The sequence below is a fragment of the Rhinopithecus roxellana genome, chromosome 13 (assembly GCF_007565055.1).
Source record: "Rhinopithecus roxellana isolate Shanxi Qingling chromosome 13, ASM756505v1, whole genome shotgun sequence".
Lineage (NCBI taxonomy): Eukaryota > Metazoa > Chordata > Mammalia > Primates > Cercopithecidae > Rhinopithecus > Rhinopithecus roxellana.
The window spans coordinates 72,350,421-72,371,043 of NC_044561.1; the positions used below are offsets into that span (position 1 = coordinate 72,350,421).

Sequence of the window (20,623 nt, forward strand, 5' to 3'; positions counted from 1 at the left end):
GATCAGATAAAGAACATCTGAGACAGGCCACCACATGGTCAAGGCGGAAAAGCCAGGAATGAGCCGCCCAAGAGCAAGAGGACAGAGGAGGCAGAGCCTGTACCCCCACCCCTCCCTGCCCCTCCGAATGCCACACAGGTGCACAGTCACGGCTGGGTCTGGGGACTGTGGGCTGAGGGACTTCAGCCCACTGGCAGAATAGCATCTAGCTATTTGCATTCCCAGAAAACAAAAACAAACACCACCAAAAAACCTTGATCAGCTTAGCCATATATAAAAGGAAGCTTTTTAAAATATGTCCTTTGACTCAATGCTTCTGTTACCTAAAATATCTCCTAAGGAGAGAAAAATTCAAACGTGAAAAGACTGGACTCCAAGGCTGTTTATCACAAAGCAGTTTATAATGTAAAAAACTCGAAACAGAATATAAGCGCTTAGTTAAATATAGCACGTTATGCTCACACCGCGGCGTAATTGAAGTTACATTTTAGATGTATTTTGTTTTCATGAAACAGCTCCAAGAGATGTCGTTAAATGAAAAAAGCACACAATAAACATGTAACTCACGTATTTGCGCTCGAATAACATGTACACACAAACCATACACATGTAGCCAACGTCCACCTGTTGTCTGTGATATCTTCAAAAATCAAGCTGTAGCACAATACAGAGTACCCCCGAGCTGTTTTAAAAATGCTAATGACAGAATAGAAGCATGGGCAGAAGGCATGAATGGGCACATCACAGGGAACACTCATGGCCAATGGAGCCTATGAGGGGATGTGAAACCTCATGTGCCATCAGGAAGACGCAAATCGAAGAAGGGTCGCAGTGTCATCGTGCACCCCTTCGAGGGCACAGGCTTCCAAGTATGACATGACCCTTCTGGGAGAAGAAGTGGCTCGCTGCACGTGCAGCTGTGGCTGTAGGGGTAGAAATTGGGACCCCACTTTGGAGCCGACGAAGGGCAGTAGTATAAAGACGGTCTACTCTTCCAGGAAAGGCGAAAAGTGAGACAGGGTTAACCCCACACCCCCAACCCCCACCCACCACCACTCAGACAGCTCTGGCTTCAAGGCAGAGCTCTGCTCCTGGCCGACAGCTGCACAGCCCTTGCCTGGGAGCCTGCAGAAATGCAGACGACACACATTCTAACTGCAAAGAAGCAGAGCCAGCCCTGCCATCTCCACACTGCAGGATGGTAAACTGTGGAGTTCAAACAGTGGTATACCATATGGTGGCCAAAATGTTTGTTTTATAAATCTTATCAACAATGAATGCAAACTGTAAGTGCCCCCTAATTATAGATACCCATTTATTACCATTTAAACAGCCCAAACCAAAAATAGAGATACCTTTCAGCTAAACACACAGATACGATGAAACTGCATTAGAAAGCAAAGCAGGGAACAGAGACAGTGAATCTGGGGGGTGGAGACCTGGGGCGGGGCCAGAGGAGGGTGGGGTGGGGAAAGAGCCAGGAGGAAGGGGCAGGGCCATGAGCGGGTACGGGCTTGTCTGGTGCTCTCACTGCAGAGACACTTCACGGTGGAGTCATTAAAAACACATTTATAAAAGAGAGGCTTGCGTGGACCAATGACAAGATTGAGCCACGAGTCAGTGTGATGATTAATTATGTATCTGAGCACAGACCCAAACAGAACATCGGTATGTGTTTGTGTGTCTGTGTGTATCTTTTTGTCTGTGTGTATTTGGGTGGCTAAATGTGTGTGTATCTATGCCTGTGTGTGTCTGTGTGTATGTTTGTGTGGCTGTTTCTGTTTCTGTGGCTATACGTGTGCCTCTGTGTGTTTGTGTGGCTGTATGTGTGTATATATGGATCTGTGTGTGGGTTTGTGTGTCTGCATGTGTCTGTATCTCTGTGTGTGTATGTGTGTCACATTAGTGGGTCAGAGGAGAGATGAGTATCTTTTACCTTCCAGCATCCTAAACTGCAGGATTTTCCTTTCTTCTAGTTGTGAATATATTTTATTTTTATAATTTTTAAACAAAACTGCAAAATATAAAAAGAATTCAACCCAGTAATGTAAACTCATCTCAGAGACATGGAGAATTGGTAACAGAACTCAGGGGAGTTCCTCCCATGGTCAGCTCACATATCCACATGTGTGGATTAGGAGTGTGGTCTTGGGGCCAGTCCTGACGCCTCCTCTTCCGGGCCCCAGGGCACACCTGCCTCACCCTTCAGGTCCAACTTTGACCTCTCTCAGGAAGCACCTTTGGAACCTGCAGGGTCACCTCTCTCTGTTTCCTGAAGGCACAAAATATCGAGGACAGCAACGGTTTACCGAATGGTGTGCTGGGCACTGTGCTGAGTGCTTGGCATACTCTCTTGCTTAACCCTAAAACAATCCCACAAGAAGACGCCATCACCCTCATGGGGACATAACACATTTCAGAGATAAAAGAATCCATGTGCAGCTCTCCAGGACAGGCAGAGCCGGGCAACCCAGCCTCTCTGACCTCGCGGTGTGCAGCTCTCCAGGACAGGCAGAGTCAGGTAACCCAGCCTCTCTGACCTCGTGGTGTGCAGCTCTCCAGGACGGGTAGAGCCGGGCAACCCAGCCTCTCTGACCTTGTGGTGTGCAGCTCTCCAGGACGGGCAGAGCCGGGCAACCCACCCTCTCTGACCTTCTGGTGTGCAGCTCTCCAGGAAGGGCAGAGCTGGTTAACCCAGCCTCTCTGACCTCGTGGTGTGCAGCTCTCCAGGAAGGGCAGAGCCGGGCAACCCAGCCTCTCTGACTTCGCGGTGTGCAGCTCTCCAGGACGGGCAGAGCTGTGTAACCCAGCCTCTCTAACCTCATGGTGCCAAACCACCTCCATCTTCCCATCAAAGACCTCAAAGCCGTGCCCCCCTCATCATTACACCAGAAGGAAACAGCTCATGGCAAGAGTTCAGTGCATGCCAGGGCCTCCGCAGGGAAGGCTGAGGGAAGGCAGAGTGGAACAACTGGTGAGTAAGAAGGTGACCTAATCAGAGGTGGCTGGGAGGTGAGAATCCACTTATCCAATGTCTCCTGTCTAGAGGAGGGTATCACGGATTGCTGAATGTTGTCCTAAGCAGCACTGTCAGCATCGGGGAGGCCATGCCTTTGGAGGAGACCGAGAGGTTTTTTTCCTTCCAGGAGTTGTGAGGCCAGGCACCACACGACTGCAGCTCAAGGAGGGGCATCCACAGGGACCCCCTCGCCAGCAACAAACGGCAGTGGTACATGGTCTACTCTTCCAGGAAAAGTGAACAGTGAGACAGGGATCAACTTCAACCCCACACACGATCACCACTACTCAGACTTGAAGCTCAGGCTTCAAGATAGGGGTCTGCTCCTGGCCGACAGATGCATAGCTGAGCACAGAGCCACTGGAGAAACATCCATGGGCGTCCCCATGTGCTAGGACAACCGTGGCTCCTGACCTCCTGCAGCTCAGCTCCAGTCTGGTGCCAGGCATTAAATCCTTACCCACATGATGCTTTAACTGCAGCTGCAATCTACATAGCAAATGCCAAGTGCAGAGATCAAGGCGAACAGGAGGCCTGGGCACTCGGGGATCTTTGAGTAAATGACATCTATGCTAAAGTTTAAAGGTGGGCAGGATGGGAGTACGGCTTCTCCCATGAAGAGAAGATGGTGATTCCTGTTGGTGGAAAAGGCATCTGTGACGATCCTGAACCTGGGAACCTGGCGTGCGGAGAAGCTACAGCCAGCCTGGAGACAGTGTGGACAGCAACAGAAGATAACCGGAGAGGAGGCAGGAGAGCAGGAACCAGTCCCTGCAAAGGAGGCCAGTCACACGTTTGGCAATATGGTAGGGCAGGAATTTGAACCAGTGCAGGCAGGGACAGCTGAACATGTTGCATTAAGGCGAAGATGAGCCAAACAGACAGGAACAGTTCAAGAGTTCTTGAGACCCATTCAAGCGGGGGTGGGGATTTGGTCACTGGCACAATGAATTCAGCTGTTCTTGTCCAGGGGATTTGCCAAACTCCTGATCTGAGTGTTCATCTCATGGTCTTAGAAGGGAAGGGAAGGGGTTGGTTATGGGGAAAGAAGACAAAGCCTGGGGCCCATTCAGGTGGATGGTCTTGTAGGGGACAGATTGTAGAACGCTGCCACTTCAAAGCGCACATATTCTGTATAAGGTTAAACCCTAGCCCCTCCTCCTGCCACTTCCAGAGGCTTTAGGGAAGGTGGCTCAGTGGAGCAGAGGGGTAGGAGTACTGTTCAGAGAGGATGGAGGCCACATTCACCACACCTAGGTGGTGCCGGTAGAACCCCAAGTTCAAACTCAGTTTAAAGCAGTTCCAAACTGACAACGCCCCTAGGGCCTGGCAATGGCCAATGCAAAACCTCTCTAGAGACACACATCCTCTTTGTGGGAAGATTCTTACCAGTGATATCCCACAGCAAACGAGTAGCTCGGAGTTAGACATGACTACACTATGAGCTAGAACAAGTAGAAACCTCAGACAATAAAATCAGAACTGCAAACATCAGGACTGTGAGGGATCAGACTTGGAGTCTGAAATACCTATACTTACTATGTTTAAAGAGATTTGTTTAATGACCCAGAAAATAACTGCAGAGGACAGAAAAGTATAAAAAAAGAAGCTGAAAATTAACAAAAGAGAACCCCCAGAAGTGAAAAATACAGAATTTATAATTTAAAACTTAATGGGTAGGATTAGTAGCTGAGCTGACATTGCTGACGAGAGAACTGGTGAACTGGAAGGCAGGTCAGAAGAAATTGTTTAGAATGTGGTAGAGAGAGACTAAGGGATTAGAAAGAAAAGGGTAGAAGACGCAGTGGGTGGGATGAGAAGTGTTGACACATTGGGGTGGATGTTCAGAAAAGACTGGTTTGGAGGACAAACCACACATCCAGATCACTAGCTTCCAGATGGACAGCAGCACAGTAAATGCCTGACCACACTGTGAAAGCACGGCCTTTCTCTATCCTGCCAGGGCCTGAGAAAGAGGCCAGCTCTTCAGCACCCCCACTGGTGCTAGTCTCAGTTGGGGCTGACCTGGGTTCTATGCTCCGTGGGGAGACCCTGTCTTTACACTCATGGCTCCTCCTGGTGTGATTCCCAATATCCCCTTCTGTGATGGTTAATACTGGGTGTCAACCTGGTTGGATTGAAGGATACCAAGTATTGGTCCTGGGTGTGTCTATGAGGGTATTGCCAAAGGAGATTAACATTTACGTCAATGGGCTGGTAAAGACAGACCCATCCTCAGTCTGGGTGGGCACCATTTAATCAGCTGTCAGCACAGCTAAAATATAACCAGGCAGAAAAATGTGAAGAGAGAAACTGGCCTAGCCTCTCAGTCTTCATCTTTCTCCCATTGTGGACGCTTCCTGCCCTCGAACATCAGACTCCAAGTGCTTTAGTTTTGGGACTCGAACTGGCTCTCCTTGCTTCTCAGCCTGCATATGGCCTATTGTGGGACCTTGTGATTGTGTGAGTTAATACTTAACAAACTCATATATATACATACATGAGTTTACATACATACATATATATTCCATTAGTTCTGTCCCTCTAGAGAACCGTAACTAATACATTCCCCCATCATGATACACACTGATTGGTTTTTTTGTCTCTGTAGCAATGGACTTGTGTTCTCCCCCCTGCAAAAAAACATGTCTATATCCTAACCCTGGTTACCTGGAAATGTGAGCTTATTTGGAAAAATGGTCTTTGCAGATGTAATGACATTACGGATCCTGGGATGAGATCATTCTGGACTTAGGGTGGGCTCTAACTCCTGGCGCTGAGCGTTTCTGATGACAGGTGACCTCTCAAGAAGGGAGAAGTCCATGGAGGTGCACCCGAGGAGAGCCACGTGAAGACAGAGGCATAGCCTGGAATGACGCGGCCACCCGAGGCTGGAAGAGGTGAGGCAGGGGCCTCTCCCGAAGCTTCAGAGGGAACATGGCCCTGCTCGCACCTACATTTCAGACTTCTGGCCTCCAGAACTGTGAGAAGATAAGTCCCTGTGGTTTTAAGTCCCCTGGTTTGTAGTAATTTGTCACAACAGCCCTGGGAAGCCAATAGAAGGTGTCACTTCCTCTGCCTTTGCAGGAGGGCCCACGACAGAGACACCAGGAACACCTGCTCACGGGAAGTCCACTCCCAGGGGTCTCCCATGCCAGGGTCTTCCATGTGCATATTCATCATGTGCATGTTCACCTGCCTTTCCTCTTGGCATAAGGATCTCTCACTCTTCATCCTGATGAAGAAACGACCCCTACCTCACACCACCCACCTTTCCATAATAAGTTAGAGCTGCTGCGTTTGAGTATTCCATTAGGCGGCCAGGCAGTCAATGAGCATCAAGTAAGCTTTGTCTGTAGTTCTCATTTCTTATTTTTACGTTTAAGCCTCTAGTTAAATGAAACATGATGCCACAGGTATCAGGTATCCTTTCCATTAGACATTTCTGCTCAGAACAGTGATCTTTTTATTTTTAATTATTTTTATTTTTATTTTTGAGACAGAGTTTTATTCTTGTTGTCCAGGTTGGAGTGCAGCGGCATGGTCTCGGCTCACTGCAACCTCTGCCTCCCGGGTTCAAACAATTCTCCTGCCTCAGCTTCCTGAGTAGCTGGGATTACAGGCGCCTGCCACTGCTCCTGGCTAATTTTTTTGTATTTGTAGTAGAGACTGGGTTTCACCATGTTGGCCAGGCTGGTCTCGAACTCCTCACCTCAGGTGATCCACCCACCTCAGCCTCTTAAAGTGCTAGGAATACAGGTGTGAGCCACTACACCTGGCCAACAGTGATCTTTTGAAATAGTTTTCTGAAAGGTGTCATGTGATTAAAGTGTTTCTCTGGTAGTAGATTATACAAAGGCCAAATTGGGGTGGGAAAGTGAGTAATTGATATTCCTTAGGTGGGTGGGTTAACTGGTGGCTCAAATCTTCAAAGGGGGGACATTCTGCGGACTGCCCTGCGGCTTTAGAGCAGTGTTCCATTGTAGCATGTGCAGTCTTTGTTGAGCTTCGAGGCATCCTGAGAAGGGAGAAGGCACGCAGGGATGAAGACAGGGTCACATGTTCTTTCCTCGGTTCATTTATCCTCTTTGAAAACGGAAAAAAAAATCTCCTTGCTAAGTGGATGTTTTTATTTATTGTAAACTGCTAGGTTATGTGCAATGAACTAATTATTTCCGCACAGGCTAAGACAAGCCCAAAATAGCTGTCTATGACTTTCTGTACTTACTTTCTCCTGAAGAACTTATTCTCCCTTACATTTCAGAACTTGAGTCCCTGATTGGGCCCTGGTGATATCATCTATAGAAATAAGCAGCAACTCCTATCAAGATTCAATAACAAACATCCTGGTGACCTTTCAAGGCAGGACACTTGGCACCTTCTTTGGAAGACACATTAGGGAGCGCAGGCACCCCAAGCCTCATTTGAGATCACTACTCCACACAGGCTAGGGGAGCTGGTTTCTCTTCCTTCTCCCAAATTTAAAATGTGCCATCCTATGACCAGCTAACCTTCCCTTGCAAAATAACACTCTGAATTTCCATCTGCCAAATTCAGACAGGGACTATGTCCCGCTGCGTAACTTGTAGTTTTCAAATATTTGCTAGATTATAAAGGATGATACTCCAGTATTTTTATATCATCTAAATTTTCCCACATCTTCCCCTGCTAAGGGTGAGTATTTCTGATGACATCTTGAGCAGATACAGGAGAAATAATTCGGATACAACAGAGCACAGATGACATATTTCTTTGTAGAACCTCAAACCTTTCGTTTGCCGAAGCTGCAATAAGCCCCACACCCTCTTTAAGCATCGTGAAAGATCTCCAAGTTGTAACAACCATGCGGGCTGCCATATTGAGCCATTTAACAGTTCATATGGTCTTTAAAATGCATATCGTGGGTCTGAGTTTGTGAATGACAGCTTTTTATGTGAACTGCCTTCCATCCTCCTGAAAGATATTATCTTCTCATCATTGCAACTTGCTAACATCTTGATGGATAGAGGGAGGGTTGAAAACAGGTGGGAGGGGCAGAGGGGGGTTTGTAGGATGGTGTTGTTGGTGGGAGTGCTGTGGAGGGGAAAGCCTGTGAACTATCAGAGTTCACGCAAACCGGATCACTCATCTCTCTGTCCACGGATATGGATACGAAGAGATGATCACAACTCTATCAGGTCGTGGCCCAGAACTGGGTAAAACAAGGACGAGTGTGAAGTGTGATTTATCTGCAAACGGTGTCCATTCAACCACTGAGGCCGTCATAAAGGTATTAATTTAGCTGCAAACATTAAAATGTATACAGTAAGATGGATTTTTTTTAACAGTTCAGTGTGGCATAACCTTAATGCGGTACATTAAAATCATTCATTACAATGAATAAATAGCTTAATGAGATTTGAAGCATCGAGCAGTCTCCCCCTAAATGTCTGATGAAGTGAAGCAGGCAGTGGCTGTCACTGAGCATAAATTATGCAAAATAATACACTCAACACCATCTCTCCCTATGCATCCTTGCTTTTGTTGAATATTCAAAGGGACAGCTTCCCAGGACAATATCAAATTAGTCTTTGTAATAAAAAAGTCTGCAACAAAATTATCTACACAATCCTTATCTGCATAACTCTCCATTTAAACAAAGGCCAGTGACAGGCGGATATCTTATTTGAATGATGTGTCTCCGCTCTAAGCAATGCTACCTATTTTTGAGTCATTTTTCTTTTTGTTTAACATTCCTGGAGTTGACACTTCACCTCTAAAACTTGCAGCGGGAATTTAAACAAAGAACATTTGAGCACAGGAGCCTTGAGCAGAGTTGGTTAAACCGTGGGAACAGGAAAGAATGTCCTGGCAATGTTTCTACTGCTCCTTAGAAAAATTCTTTGTCGAATCAGTGCATTTAAATGAAGCATTTCAAAAACCTCCCTCCCCTTCATTTGTGGATTTCAGAAAGTGAGATGGTTATGCTGGACAATGGGGGTGGGGCAGAGGATTTAAAGACCAAAAGCTCCACAGGCCACCTCCCTGCAGCCGCTGGCTTGGGAAGATGAGGTTCTGAATTTTCTTAATGACCTTCAGATTTCCCTACACAGATTCAGATGTTGGATTAACTTCAATAACTGTAAAAGTCACGGCTCTAACTATCTCATCCTGCTTGGTGTTTATAGTGAGAAGTACAGGATGACTCTGCGTGGCTGTCTGTCAATGAAGGGGACTCCACGCTGCTGCTGCCCCATTAGTGACTATGAGAGCAGAGCATTCCCAAGACCCCACCGAGACCCAGCGCCCCACGGCCAAGGCACTCACTCCAAAACCACGTGCATCCTCTCTATCTCGTCTTCAGATCCTTCCGAGGAACAGATCTTGAAATGGATTATGTTTCCACACCCTGGTGTTAGTCCGTTAAGAGGAATTACACTTACCACTTGTCAGGCAGGCTACGTGCCTGGGTTCATTCATACAGTCTCATTTAATTTTCCTAACCACTTACCCGGCATTCTCACGCTCCTTTTTGCATAGGTGGAAAACAGAAACCTTAGGCTCAGAATGGTTGCAAACTTGCTTAAAGTCCAACAGCAAGGAAGGGAGGGTCTCTCTGACTCACAGCTGAGCCCTCAGTAAAAAATGGATGCTTAACATCTGTGGATGGGACTGATGTCGATGTCTTGGTTGTGATGACATCACCCTGCAGTTCATGGAAGGCGATGACATCACCCTGCAGTTCATGGAAGGCGATGACATCACCCTGCAGTTCATGGAAGGCGATGACATCACCCTGCAGTTCATGGAAGGCGATGACATCACCCTGCAGTTCATGGAAGGCGATGACATCACCCTGCAGTTCATGGAAGGCGATGACATCACCCTGCAGTTCATGGAAGGCGATGACATCACCCTGCAGTTCATGGAAGGCGATGACATCACCCTGCAGTTCATGGAAGGTGATGATATCACCCTGCAGTTCATGAAGGCTACCATTGGGACATCAAGTGAAGGGAACTTTCTGGGCTATCTTTGCAACTTCGCTGTGAATCTAGAAATACTTCCAAAAAAAGGTTTTAAAAAATTATGCTAAAGCATCCTTCTACATGGAGTGAGTTGTCTGATGGCCAAAATACATCCATGTCAATCCCTGGAACCTATGATGTCATTTTACTTGGAGAAACGGTATTGACAAGCAGATGTGATTAGTAATTTTGAGATAAAGAAATCATTCTGGATTATCTGATTGGGCCTGAAACCCAATGACAGGTGTCCCTATGAAAGACACAAAGTGAGAGATGCACAGATGAGAGGACAAGGCCATGGGAAGACAGAGATGGAGACTAGAGTGATGTGGTCGCAAGCCAGGGAAAGCCGGAACCAGCAGGAGCTGGAGAAGCCCAGGGAGGGAGCAAGCATGGTCCTGCCCACACCTTGATTTTAGATTTCAGATTTTTCCAGAACTATGAGACAGCACATTTCTGTTGTTTTAAGCTGTCCACTTTGTGCTAATTGGTGACAGCAGCCTCGGGAACCTCACACACTATACTTTCAAAGTTTTGAAGGGAAGAAAACTATATCCCAATTTTTTTTTTTTTTTTTTTGAGACAGAGAGTTTTGCTCTCTCCCCCTGGCTGCCGTGCAGTGGCATGATCATGGCTCACTGCAGACTCAACCTCCTGGGCTCAAGCAGCCCTCCAGCCTCAGCCTGCTGAGTAGCTGGGGCTACAGGCATGCACCACCATGCCCAGTTTAGTTTTGTATTTTTTGGAGAGATGGGGGTCTTGCCATGTTGCCTAGGCTGGTCTTGAACTCCTGGGCTCAAGCAATCGCCCACCTCGGCCTCAAAAAGTGTTGGAATCAAAGGTATAAGCCACCACGCCCACTCCCAATGAAATCTTTAGAACGATTTTTCCTAAATCATTTATCCAGATCAAGTGAGTCAACATCACAGGACATGAAGGGATGTGTGAACTAATTCCCCATTAATTGGCAGGGCTGCATTGATCTCCTTTCTGCTACAGAGGACACAGGCCTCCGGCCTTCTGAGGACCAGGCACAGGCCAGCGGACGGCCCTAAGGAGTCCAGATGGGGAACGGATGGAATGTACCCTCTACACAGCACTGAAGGATTGCTTGGAGCCAGTGGTTATGACACATTAACATCCTGAGACTTCTGGTTTTGAAAGGGACGTTCTTTCTGGGGATCTGGTTCACGTTCTTCAGATAAAGTTAAAGACACTACAGTTGTTTGAAAGCTAAAGCGACTCATGGACTACAGAAAAGCACTATGCAATGGGTTTGTTTCACTTCACAAGGACACTTGAAGGTCACCGTAACCACAGCCTCCTCCTTACACAAGTGCACATGGGGATGTCTTGGTGCTGGAGGGTTTTGCACTCAGGAAAGGCACCAGGGAGGTGGAGAGAGGATGAAGGAAGTGGGACAACCAGGAGACGGGGCCGGCAGAGCCCTAGACCACACAACTCAACCGTCCGATGGGCACTTAGACATAGAATGGGGACCCTTTGAATTTGTCAGGGCCTCGGAGTCCCGAGCTGTGTCATCTAAATGATGCTGTGACAAAGTGCCACAGGGCTGCTACTCCTCACCGGAGCCCCCCGCACCTCCACACCACTTCTGCAAACTCCAAGGCTCCTCTGTTTTAGATTGAGCTTCAATTATTGCAGAGCCCTGCTTGCAAAATATGTCACTTGGCTGTCCCTTCCAAATCCCCAGTTACCTTGGCAACGCAGACTTGAAGGACAGCAGCCGCCCTCATGTGTTGGTGATGGATGCACGTTTGTATTTTGATCATCCTACAGCTTCCAGCTTGCCTAACTAGCGTTCACTGGTTGCGATGAAAGAGTTGGCCCCAAAGACATGCAAAGCAGGCTTTCGACTCAGGAACTGTGCCCATCGGTGTCAGAGCCACCTAGAAAGGCTGTCAGATCAGGGCATTTGCCACAGGGAAGTGCCAGGGAGGAGAGGCGGTGTAGGTGGTATCTCCTGCTGCCAATGATACTGGCCGCCTGCCATTCACCTGTGTCTCTGAGCTTTGTCCCTCACCAGTAGCATGGGAATGTGAGTGCCCACCTTCTAGGGCTTGCCTGGGGGTCTGCGCTGAGACAGATGGGAAGAACAGGGCCAGCCACACAGAAGGATCCACAGGAGGGAACCACTCCAACCACACTCCATGGGGGAGAATACACAGGAAGACGCATCATGGCCCCAGACCAGCCTTTCCCCCATGGCTGATTTGAACTCCACCTGGAGTAAGAGCCTGTCCAGCAATAGAACGTCCCAAGCCCACACCTCCACCCCCGCCTCCTCACCATGTCCCTCTCAGTCCCTGCTCCAGGTTCCCCTGCCCCACTTCTGTGCCATTGTCATTTCTCTACCTTGAGGAAACTGTCTCACCGTCTCCCTTCCCAGGCCAGGCCAGAGCCTGGCTTTCTCCAAGAAGACGGCTGCGGCTCCTCCTGCCCTCCTTCCCCTGGAATCTTTCCCAGCAACACTCACATCCCACACAGCAGAATGCCGGGCACTTTTGTGGCTGGTCTCAGGGGTTCTATGCTCCTTTCATCAGCACCGGTAGGGCAGAGACAAAGCACATCACCACCACCACTACCACTATCGATGTCACAAATGCCACCACTGGCATTGGCACCACCCCCCCTCCACACCCACACAATCATCAGCAACACCATCGCCATCTTGAGCACACTTACCACGAGCACCACCTTCATCACCACCACCAAGACCATCACACTGCCATCAACAAACCACACCATCACCACCACCAAGACTATCACACTACCATCAACAAACCACACCATCACCACCACTACCACCAAGACCATCATACTACCATCAACAAACCACACCATTATCACCACCAGCACCAAGACCATCACACTGCCATCAACAAACCACACCATCCCCACCAGCACCAAGACCATCACATTACCATCAACAAACCACACCATCACCACCACTACCACCAAGACCATCATACTACCATCAACAAACCACACCATTATCACCACCAGCACCAAGACCATCACACTGCCATCAACAAACCACACCATCCCCACCAGCACCAAGACCATCACATTACCATCAACAAACCACACCATCACCACTGGCACCAAGACCATCACACTACCATTAACAAACCACACCATTATCACCAACACCAACACCAAGACCATACACTACCATCAACAAACCACACCATCACCACCAGCACCAAGACCATCACACTACCATCAACAAACCACACCACCACCAAGACCATCATACTACCATCAACAAACCACACCATCACCAACACCACCACCAGCACCAAGACCATCACACTACCATCAACAAACCACACCATCACCACCACGACCATCACACTATTATCAACAAACCACATCATCACCACCAGCACCAAGACCATCATACTACCATCAACAAACCCCACCACCACCACCAACACCATCACACTGCCATCAACCAACCACACCATCACCACTACCACCAAGACGATCATACTACCATCAAAAAACCACACCATTATCACCACCAAGACCATCACACTACCATCAACAAACCATACCATCACCACCACCAGCATCAAGACCATCACACTGCCATCAATAAACCATACCATCACCAGCACCAAGACCATTACACTACCATCAACAAACCACACCATCACTACCACCAAGACCATCATACTACCATCAAAAACCACACCATTATCACCACCACCACCATCACACTACCATCAACAAACCATACCATCACCACCAGTGCTATGACCACCACCAGCACCACCATCATCACTACCACCAAGACCACCACACTATCATCAACAAACCACACCATCATCACCACCACCAAGACAATCACACTACCATCAACAAACCACACCATCACTTCCAGTGCTATGACCACCACCAGCACTACCATCAAGACCACCATCACCACCATCACCAATACCTCCACCATCATCACCACAATCCAACTATCACAATCAGCACAACCGCCACATTTATCACCACCTCCCCACTGTCACCACCACCATCACTACCATCAGCACTGCTACCATCACCCAACATTGCCAAGCATTTAGTAGGTACCATGAACTCTTCTAAGCATCACTCCTGTGTTGACAAAGAGTCAAACTCTGTAAAATATTTGAAGAGATTTATTCTGAGCCAAATATGAGTGACCCTGGCCCGTGACACAGCCCTCAGAAGATCATGAGAACATGTGCCCAGTGTGGTTGGGGTGCAGCTTGGTTTTATATGTTTTAGGGAGACATGAAACTACAATCAAATACCTTTAAGAAAGACATTAGTTTGGTCCAGAAGCATGGCAAAACTTGAAGGAGGAGGGCGCTTCCGGGTTATAGGTAGATTTAAACATTTTCTAATTGGCAATTGGTTGGAAGAGTTATCAATAGAAAGGAATGTTTGAGTTGCAATAAAAGGTTGTGGAGACTGAAGTTGTATCATGCAGATGCAGCCTCCAGGCAGAACGCTTCCCAGGAAATAGGTCAGAACTATTTCTTATCAGACTTAAGGTCTGCGTTGATGTTAATGCCAGAGAGGTATCATGAGGAATGTCGGACCCTCACTTCCTGTCATGGCCTGAACTGATCTTTCAGATTTAATTCTAGAGAGCCCTGGAGGCATGTCCGAACCCCACTCAAGGCCTGAACTGATCTTTCAGGTTAAATTCTAGAGAGCCTTAGCCTAGGAGAAAGTCCGTTCGGATGGTTGGTGGGTGCTTAGAACTTTATTTTTGGTTCACACCAGTGACAACTGTGTGAGATCAGTACTACGGTCATCCCATCTCACAGCTGAGGAAACTGTGGTCCAGGTACCTTAAATAACTTGCCTGAGGCCATGGGGGAAATGAGTGGAGCACCAGGACCTGAGCTCGGGCAGTCAGCAAGCAGGGTCACCCCTCCCAGACCCTCTTGGGACTCCCAGGTAACTCCCAGGGATGCCACGACATGTCACGCTGCCAAGATAGGGTGCCCTAGTCATCCTCAAACTGCACCTTTCCCCCAGATCATCACGTTCTCTACGAAGCCTTCCCTGAGTCCTGTGCATGGAGGTGGCCCCTGGTCCGGCCTCACACATCTCCTCCACGTCACACTGCACAGAACTCACCTTTTCCACATGCTTCTCCCCTTTCAGACGGCAAGCTCCTCAGGGAGCCACTGCCAACCTACAGGTGCTACTGCCAACCTACAAGCCCCAAGCTCAGTGCCAGGTCTGTGACAGTGCTTGATGGATGTTTAAAAACTTGGGGTCCATGCTCTGCCACCATCACGCAGGAGCCCCGTGGGCTCTGTACCACTGAACCCTCCACACCCACTGTGCACACAGCCAGCCACACCCCACCTCCAGAGAACACCACTGCTCCACGAGTTCCACACCTGCCCCATCCCCATCACTTTCTGAAGAGAACAGGTGTATCCATTTGTTTAATGTGACTAAGTCCAGAGTTTACACAGACACCCAGTTCTTCAAGCCGCTGCGCATTTAAGAAATCACGCTTAGCATTTATGTCACCCTGGATGGGTTCAAATCGCTTTCCAACCCATTCTACAGCCAACCCGCATGACACCCAGAGGGGAAGGTGTGTGATTGTGATTCCTGAGTGGACAAAACAGCCCCAAATATCCCACACAATCAGCCCAAGGTCACCTGGCAATTCAGGTGTAAGTCTGGTAATCAGAACTCATATTCCCAGGGTTCTAATCCCGTTTTGCTGGGAGGGTGGATGCAGCAAGGAATTTCTACAGCTTTGTCTGCTGCTTTTTCTCCATCAAGTCCAAATGGTCCTGCCAGCCCCAGGACGACGTTCATTATGAGAAATGTAATGGGAGAACATCCAGCACATTATCTTCAAAGAACAAAGAATATCATTGCTGTTTTTAGAACAATAAAAGGGCCTTTGAATCAGCCTCCAACAATGCAGAATGAGTGGCTAAAGGGCATAGCCTATTTCACTCAAGGGGTGCAAGCCCTCCTGCTTGAGGATCCCTGGCTCTCCCCGGAGCTGGGGCCTGTGCTGGGCCCCAATGCCCTCAGCCCTCAGCCCTCACCGAGAGGAGCTGCCTAGTCCTGACAGCCCGGGGCACAGGACACAGGGCGTTGTTCCAGGTTACGGGGGGCCGGCAGGGCACACACCGGGGTGTTGAGACCTGGGCGGGAGTGTCAGCCGCACAGAGGACATGCCCAGTTAAGGGACAGCCGCTGCCCTAAGCCAGCCATGGGGCACCACAGCAATGTGGGCCCCGGAAGCCAAGTCCTCCAACTGTCTAGAAAAGTAGCCAGGAATCAGGATTTTTATGAAAAGTACTTTTTATAAAAGTGTTAACATCTAAATGAAAAAAAAAAAATCTGAAGTATTGTGTGAAATGCACGCAAGGATGCAGAGGGCACGGGGCCAGGGCTGCGTGTCCACACCTGCTGCCTGTGTCGAAGGCTCTGCCCTTTGAATCTCATTCTTGGAAACCTCCAGGACGCCTTTTAGTCTTCCCTGCAGGTGTGGAAAAAATAAAGTCTAGCTAGGTATGTGTGTCCTGCTACTAGGAGTCGGCCATCCCTCCAATGTGGGCAGAAACCTGAGAGGCTTTGCTCCTCATCTGCAGCAAAACTGAGACCTGGCGGGCACATGGGTGGGGGCTGGGAGAGGGTTGGCTCCAGATCTGGATCTCAGGGTAACCAAGAATAGCAGCCATGTCAGGGGGTCCAAGATCTTTGCAGCCGCCCAAGTCCACCACAGTTTTTGGGTGACCCAGGAGTGATCCAGAGGTCTAGCAGGGCTCCGGCTGTTCCTGGATGTCAACCTTTACTGAAAGATGAGTCTGTGCTACTTAGTCCCTGTCAGCCCGAGGTGGGTCTGCAAATAGAGCCATGGCAGCCGCAGGCAGAGGAGTCCGCGGTACCACTGCTGGGCAGGGTGGAGCTGCACCGAGAAGGAGGTGACGCGTGTGCAGGTCGGCACATGAGCGCGCTGTTTCCTTGCAATGTAAACACTGGGCAGGAGGGCTGGGTGCCTGGTCCCACTGCGGCTGCCTCTGTGTCTGCGTGGGACAGACACACGGGCCAGGTAACCGCTGTGTGACTTCCCAACAGGAGCCAAGCCACAACCAAGGGACAGGCATCAGGAAGACACGGCGTTTGGCTTTTGGGGGCAGATGGGTCACATGCTTCACACAGGTCACATGCTTCACGCTGGGGCCAAAACACCTGGCAGAGAATGGCTTCTCACCTATCCCAGGAGGGAGAGACCTGGGTGACAAATGTGGAACAAAAGTATAGAATCCAAACATGGAAGCAAATTCCACATTGTGGAGATTCACTTAAAGAGAGTCCTGCAACCCTGGAATGCGCACGTGTTTCCAAACACAAGCTGCCTGCCCATGACTCCATTAAACCTCACTCTGAGTCATCTCCACGAGACTGGGCTTGGTACGTGGAGCCCAAACAACAGTCACAAACACTTGGCCAGAGGCGAAGGACGGAGGGTGCGAGTGCAGGTTTACATCACTGCAGGAAAATATTTCAGGTTCAAAATCTGCCTTCAAGATGTGCACCAGCACACTGCCCGTTCTGGACTCACGCCTTTGCCTTCCACGTGGCCCAGCCCAGGGCTGCTCTGTGCGTGATAAGGTCCTGACAGGAGTCCCATGGCCTGGGTCCTCCAGACGCCAGGACCGAGTCACGAAGCTGGTAACACACACAGGCCTTGGCGGGGGCTCAGGGCCTGCAGCGGAGGCCTGCCTGGTGCTTTTGGGGAAGGGATTGTCCAAATGCGGAATGAACTGAAAGACTGAGAAACCGCAGGAATAAAAACGAGGTGTCTGGGGAATAACCAGATGGTCCACCTATATGACGTCTGGTTGAAGGCTTTTCCAGACGGCACTGAGAGCTGCCAGGGTGAAAACACGTCCGCGGTGTCTCCCGCTTCTTACCTGCGGGGACAAGTCCTGTGTACTGAGATATTCAATATCCACTGGACACCAAAGACTGCCCCAGGAAGGGTCCCCTTCAGAGCCCGAAGGGGGTCTGCCTGGGGGCCATTGCAAGACGGCAAATGGGCCTGATGGCTTCCATCCTGCAGGTGCCCACCTCTCCCCACTTCCCACCCTCCTGGCCCCATCTCCACCAGCTCTGCACAGTCCGGGGCCAAACCAGTCCCAGCCACTCTAGAGCCTTCTGCAGGGCTCCGAGCGCCCGGCTGCAATCAGATTACACGCTCCAGCGCCCAGCCTGCTCGCTCCAAACAGAGCGAATCCATTCATTAACACCAAGGCCAATTAAAAAATAGGCAGGCTCCCAAATAAAAAATCCCCCAGGCTGCGCGCTCCCACCCCGTTCCCAGGAAGCCTCTCCAAGCGACCCCTGCCCAGAGCACTGTGGTTCCTCGGGAGGACAAACGGCACGGGGGGACAGGGAGGGAGAAAGGACAAAGAGCCGGCACGATTCCGCTCCTCACAATGACAGGAGGCTTGTTCCTCAGTGAGCTGGAGCCTGCACAACTTTAATTTCACATTAAGTCCCAACTCAGCTCTCACCATCCCAAGTTTTATATAGTCATTTGTGTACTCTCATTAAAAAGCTTAATATCCAAGTGACAGGGGAGAAAAATTGCCTTCTCATTATAGTCTCTGTAAAAACAATATTGTAAAAATTTACCATTGAGTTATTTACAAAGCAAAAGATGTAATCAGTATTTAAATGCTCGCTGGAGTGATATGTCTTCCCTTAATGCAGGCATGTCAAAAGCCCTTCCTGGCAGTGCCAGCTTGAATCCTTTTCCAGTTTAATCCTTAGAAGCAACTGATACTGTCTATCTGTAGAGGGGGAAACCCCTGGACTTGCTGGGAATAATGACTGCCACTCACTCAGCGGCACTGGGGAGAGGCAGGAGGCCACAGACTGAGGGAGGAGGCCGTGGTGAAGGGTGCAAAGCCCCTGCAGGCCCAGGCCAGGCCCAGGGACCACCTGGCTCGTCTCCTGTGCGTCGCCTGTACCACCCTCCTCTGCATTGATCCCAGAGCCGGGAGCTCCTTGAAGGCATGGAGACGTCCCACCCAGCACTCTACCTTCACAGGCAACAGCCACCCCCAGGGCCAGCCAGGAGCTCAGTGTGAAAGAACAGGGCCCTCCTTGACCTGGCCCCCCCCTACGCACACCTTCCCAGGGCCACCCACCCTCGGGGCAGGCCTCCACCAGCCGCCACCTGGCTAAAAGCAGGGCCTCCCTTCCCCCAACTCCAGTCAGTTCTCTGACCAGCAGTCGACACAGGACGCAGCCCCTGCAGGCCAGGCTGGGGCCCTGCACAGCTTAGAAACCTTCCCCCGAGACGGGCGGATCACGAGGTCAGGAGATCGAGACCATCCTGGCTAACACAGTGAAACCCCGTCTCTACTAAAAAAAAATACAAAAAACTAGCCGGGCGAGGTGGCGGGCGCCTGTAGTCCCAGCTACTTGGGAGGCTGAGGCAGGAGAATGGCGTAAACCCGGGAGGCCGAGCTTGCAGTGAGCTGAGATCCAGCCACTGCACTCCAGCCTGGGCGACAGAGCGAGACTCTGTCTCAACAAAAAAAAAAAAAAAAAAAAAAAAAAAGAAACCTTTCCAGGAGGTCCCGGAACACACGAATAAAACCCCGCTCCCATCCCGGGGTCTACAAGGCCCTATGGGCCGTGCCGCCTACCTCTCCTTTCCCCAGGATGCCAGCCTTTACGTCCCCAGGACACTGGAAAGTCCTCCCCACGGAGGGCGCCTCACTCTGTTCCCTCTGATCTTTGTGTGGTCGGGCACCTTCTTTCGTGACTCAAATGGCACCTCTGAAGGGGTCTTCTGTGACCCCCTGTCTGAGGAGCCCCCTGGGCCCCTTCCCCTTCCATTTGATATCGCTGACTTTTTTTTTTTGGTTGTTTTTAACTTTTATTTTAATACAATTTTAGATTTACAGAAAGTTGCATGAAGAGGACAAATAATTCCTGTAATTCCTTCATGTAGATTTTGTGAACCGCACTGGGTTCATCTCTAATACATCCTTCCATGTGCCTCTTCTAAAAACATGGACATCTTCTTACGTATGCACAGTACACATAGCAAGATGCAATGCCATCTTCTAATCTACAGACCCGACCCAGATTCTGCTTATTGCCCCAACGATGTCTTCTTTTTGTTTTTTTGAGACAGAGTCTCACTCTGTCACCCAGGCTGGAATGCAATGGTATGGTATTAGCTCACTGCAACCTCCATCTCCCGGGTTCAAGCAATTCTCCCACCTCAACCTCCCGAGTAGCTGGAACTACAGGTGCATGCCACCACACTCAGCTAATTTTTATATTTTTAGTAGAGAGGGGGTTTCACTACATTGGCCAGGCTGATCTTGAACTCCTGACCTCATGATCCGCCCGCCTCAGCCTCCCAAAGTGCTGGGATTACAGACGTGAGCCACCGTGCCCAGCCTAACAATGTCTTTTAACAAAAGACAGTCCTGGGCCAGGGGTTCAGCTGCTGTTTTGACAGGAGTTTTCTTTAATCTGGACTTAATCGGTCTGTATGTTTCATGAAAATGGCATTTTTGAA

General features: G+C 49.5%; 1 protein-coding gene and 1 long non-coding RNA gene across 2 annotated transcripts in view; both read right to left on the bottom strand.

Moving 5' to 3' along the window:
* Positions 1-20,623, bottom strand: part of CDH4 (cadherin 4) — a 704,949-nt gene that overhangs the window by 568,152 nt on the left and 116,174 nt on the right. The window lies entirely within an intron of this gene.
* LOC115892690 lies at positions 18,544-19,810 on the bottom strand. The gene is made up of 2 exons (XR_004052582.1): positions 19,654-19,810; positions 18,544-19,373 (listed from the first exon to the last, which is right to left on the bottom strand). It is a non-coding gene; the product is annotated as an uncharacterized LOC115892690 (long non-coding RNA).